Genomic DNA, 5,000 nt, shown 5'->3' on the forward strand with positions numbered 1-5,000 from the left:
GCTAAGCCACACTCTCTTGCCTACACCACGTGCTAAGCCACACTCTCTTGCCTACACCACGTGCTAAGCCACACTCTCTTGCCTACACCACGTGCTAAGCCACACTCTCTTGCCTACACCACGTGCTAAGCCACACTCTCTTGCCTACACCACGTGCTAAGCCACACTCTCTTGCCTACACCACGTGCTAAGCCACACTCTCTTGCCTACACCACGTGCTAAGCCACACTCTCTTGCCTACACCACGTGCTAAGCCACACTCTCTTGCCTACACCACGTGCTAAGCCACACTCTCTTGCCTACACCACGTGCTAAGCCACACTCTCTTGCCTACACCACGTGCTAAGCCACACTTTCTTGCCTACACCACGTGCTAAGCCACACTCTCTTGCCTACACCACGTGCTAAGCCACACTCTCTTGCCTACGCCACGTGCTAAGCCACACTTTCTTGCCTACACCACGTGCTAAGCCACACTCTCTTGCCTACACCACGTGCTAAGCCACACTCTCTTGCCTACACCACGTGCTAAGCCACACTTTCTTGCCTACACCACGTGCTAAGCCACACTCTCTTGCCTACACCACGTGCTAAGCCACACTTTCTTGCCTACACCACGTGCTAAGCCACACTCTATTGCCTACAACACGTGCTAAGCCACACTCTCTTGCCTACACCACGTGCTAAGCCACACTTTCTTGCCTACACCACGTGCTAAGCCACACTCTCTTGCCTACACCACGTGCTAAGCCACACTCTCTTGCCTACACCACGTGCTAAGCCACACTCTCTTGCCTACACCACGTGCTAAGCCACACTCTCTTGCCTACACCACGTGCTAAGCCACACTCTCTTGCCTACATCACGTGCTAAGCCACACTCTCTTGCCTACACCACGTGCTAAGCCACACTCTCTTGCCTACATCACGTGCTAAGCCACACTCTCTTGCCTACACCACGTGCTAAGCCACACTCTCTTGCCTACACCACGTGCTAAGCCACACTCTCTTGCCTACACCACGTGCTAAGCCACACTCTCTTGCCTACACCACGTGCTAAGCCACACTCTCTTGCCTACACCACGTGCTAAGCCACACTTTCTTGCCTACACCACGTGCTAAGCCACACTCTCTTGCCTACACCACGTGCTAAGCCACACTCTCTTGCCTACATCACGTGCTAAGCCACACTCTCTTGCCTACACCACGTGCTAAGCCACACTCTCTTGCCTACATCACGTGCTAACCCACACACTCTTGCCCACACCACGTGCTAATCCACACACTCTTGCCCACACCACATGCTAACCCACACACTCTTGCCCACACAACGTGCTAATCCACACACTCTTGCCCACACCACGTGCTAACACACACTCTTGCCCACACCACGTGCCAACCCACACACTCTTGCCCACACCACGTGCTAATCCACACACTCTTGCCCACACCACGTGCTAATCCACACTCTCTTGCCTACACCACGTGCTAAGCCACACTCTCTTGCCTACACCACGTGCTAAGCCACACTCTCTTGCCTACACCACGTGCTAAGCCACACTCTCTTGCCTACACCACGTGCTAAGCCACACTCTCTTGCCTACACCACGTGCTAAGCCACACTCTCTTGCCTACACCACGTGCTAAGCCACACTCTCTTGCCTACACCACGTGCTAAGCCACACTCTCTTGCCTACACCACGTGCTAAGCCACACTCTCTTGCCTACACCACGTGCTAAGCCACACTCTCTTGCCTACACCACGTGCTAAGCCACACTCTCTTGCCTACACCACGTGCTAAGCCACACTCTCTTGCCTACACCACGTGCTAAGCCACACTTTCTTGCCTACACCACGTGCTAAGCCACACTCTCTTGCCTACACCACGTGCTAAGCCACACTCTCTTGCCTACACCACGTGCTAAGCCACACTCTCTTGCCTACACCACGTGCTAAGCCACACTCTCTTGCCTACACCACGTGCTAAGCCACACTCTCTTGCCTACACCACGTGCTAAGCCACACTCTCTTGCCTACACCACGTGCTAAGCCACACTCTCTTGCCTACACCACGTGCTAAGCCACACTCTCTTGCCTACACCACGTGCTAAGCCACACTTTCTTGCCTACACCACGTGCTAAGCCACACTCTCTTGCCTACACCACGTGCTAAGCCACACTTTCTTGCCTACACCACGTGCTAAGCCACACTCTCTTGCCTACACCACGTGCTAAGCCACACTCTCTTGCCTACACCACGTGCTAAGCCACACTCTCTTGCCTACACCACGTGCTAAGCCACACTCTCTTGCCTACACCACGTGCTAAGCCACACTCTCTTGCCTACACCACGTGCTAAGCCACACTCTCTTGCCTACACCACGTGCTAAGCCACACTCTCTTGCCTACACCACGTGCTAAGCCACACTCTCTTGCCTACACCACGTGCTAAGCCACACTCTCTTGCCTACACCACGTGCTAAGCCACACTCTCTTGCCTACACCACGTGCTAAGCCACACTCTCTTGCCTACACCACGTGCTAAGCCACACTCTCTTGCCTACACCACGTGCTAAGCCACACTCTCTTGCCTACACCACGTGTTAAGCCACACTCTCTTGCCTACATCACGTGCTAGGCCACACTCTCTTGCCTACACCACGTGTTAAGCCACACTCTCTTGCCTACACCACGTGCTAAGCCACACTCTCTTGCCTACACCACGTGCTAAGCCACACTCTCTTGCCTACACCACGTGCTAAGCCACACTCTCTTGCCTACACCACGTGCTAAGCCACACTCTCTTGCCTACACCACGTGCTAAGCCACACTCTCTTGCCTACACCACGTGCTAAGCCACACTCTCTTGCCTACACCACGTGCTAAGCCACACTTACCCACACTACTTATTAACCCACACACACACCCATTCATGATCTTTACTCACATTATCTACCAGATCTTCCCACGTTATCTACCCACATTATCAACCAAATCTACCTACATTATCAACCAGATCTAAGGGATCATGCCAGCCAAGTACACCTACTGCTGGAGGAACACCAGGAAGCATCACTAGGGCGTCTTCCTCCAGCTGGGAGTCTCTTACTTGTTCTCTCCAGACAATACCATCTACCTACAATCCAGGAATGACCTTTACCACTCTCTTAGTAGCTGTGTGTTTCAGTTGGCTGGGCATATTTTGCGCCATAATTAGTCATCTGATTCCTGGTCATTGGTCATCAATAGTTCACATCTTTATCCTGGTGTTGTGTGTAGTAGTGTGGTTTTCTGGCACCATCGTTGTTATCGTGTGTTTCGCCAGAGTTATACTCCGCGTCCTGGTTCAGCATCTCACACGGAAACCTGTCGACGACTCCTATTCCCTCCGCAAAAAGAAAAAAAAAAAAAAAATGCGGTGTGAAACACTGGGAATAGCGATGGAGTTTAATAGAGAATTTTTATATGGGTCTTATCTATTGGGTACTGGAGTGTCAGTATAGTCAGGAAAATGACAAGAGTGGATAATGAGAACTTTAAAAACAAGGGAAATAGTGCCTGTAATGACACTTTTCAAATCGCCTGTGCTCTCTCTTTTGGACTGTTGTTCGGTGTTGACACCATCATACAGGGTGGGAGAGGTGTCAGAGTTGGAACAAATACAAAAATTATTTATGGCTCGCATAAGACCAATAAAGGATTTAAATTACCGTGAATGCCTTTAAGTCCTAAATATGCACTCACTGGATCAGAGGAGAGATACCTGGTCACAGACCGGGCCGCGGGGGAGTTGACCCTCGGAACTCTCTCCAGGTAAACTCCAGGTATACCTGAAAGTACTTGCGGTGTGCCAAATCTACACACTACCATAACATACTAGCGAGAGAGAGATCTTCCTGGATGGTGTTCCGGGGATCAACGTCTCCGCGGCCCAGTCCTTCACCAGGCCCCCCGGTGGATCAAGGCCTGATCAATCAGGCTGTTACTGCTGGCCGCACGTAGTTCAACGTACGAACCACAGCCCGGCCGATCGGGTAGTGACTTTTGGTGTTTGTCCAGCTCCCTCTTGAATAAAGCCAGGGGACTATCGGTAATTCCCTTTATACCTGGTGGAAGGCTGTTGAACAGTCTTGGGCCCCAGACATTTATTGCTTTTTCTTAGAGTACTAATAGCGCCCTTACTTTTCAGTGGGGGTATCTTTTACCGTCTGCAAAGGATATGGGAGGAAGTACAAAATAAACCCAGTGATTGAAGGTTGTCAGTCCCTTAGCCTAATCCGAGACATGACTTATATGTTGGAGAAGGATGCGAGAAGTAGGAGTTGGAGATGGTGTCACAATTGGGCGGGGCCCACTAGTGGAACTAGGTGATGTTGGTTGGTTAGGCAAACGTTGAGTCGGAGATATGCTCTGTACCATGATGGATGTCGGATTTAGGAAGGAGATTAAGGCGGGAGGTTTTGGCGGGAGGTTCTGGCGGGAGATTTTTGCGGGAGATTTTTGGCGGGAGGTTCTGGCGGGAGATTTTTGCGGGAGATTTTGGCGGGAGGTTTAGGCGCGAGTTTTGGGCGGTGGGTGGAAGCTTTCAAGGGTGGAGAGCAGAGGAGTGGTTCAGTCACCTCCGGTCCACCGCGGGGTGAGGAGGTGCGTGCGTGTGCGTGTGGTGCGTGAGTGTGCACCAGTGTGTGTGTGTGCGCGTGTCGGTGTGAGCGTCAGCACCGCGGCTCATGTGCACTCTCTGAGTTAAACACGTCTGGCTGTGAGATAATCAAACCCAAATTCCCTCTCAAAATTGAAAAAAAAGAAGTCCGCTAGACTGAACACACTCTCACGATGTTTATATAAATAACTTGAATCAGAAACATTAGGTTTCAGATGGTGAAAATATAATTCAACATTACTAACCTTCAAAGTGCAGGAAGGTAGGCATTATATATATATATATATATATATATATATATATATATATATATATATATATATATATATATATATATATA

General features: G+C 50.6%; 1 protein-coding gene across 5 annotated transcripts in view; it reads left to right on the plus strand.

Moving 5' to 3' along the window:
* Positions 1-5,000, plus strand: part of LOC128694770 (carbonic anhydrase-related protein 10-like) — a 277,436-nt gene that overhangs the window by 26,769 nt on the left and 245,667 nt on the right. The window contains exon 1 of one of the 5 annotated variants that reach the window (XM_070095799.1): positions 4,602-4,922. The exons of 3 other annotated variants lie outside the window; for them this stretch is intronic. The gene's annotated coding sequence lies outside the window, so the exon portion shown is untranslated. Of the gene's footprint in view, positions 1-4,601; positions 4,923-5,000 lie in introns of those variants that run through there. One more of the 5 variants, XM_070095802.1, reaches the window with a different exon arrangement.

Source organism: Cherax quadricarinatus, chromosome 51 (assembly GCF_038502225.1).
Source record: "Cherax quadricarinatus isolate ZL_2023a chromosome 51, ASM3850222v1, whole genome shotgun sequence".
In the NCBI taxonomy this organism is placed as follows: domain Eukaryota; kingdom Metazoa; phylum Arthropoda; class Malacostraca; order Decapoda; family Parastacidae; genus Cherax; species Cherax quadricarinatus.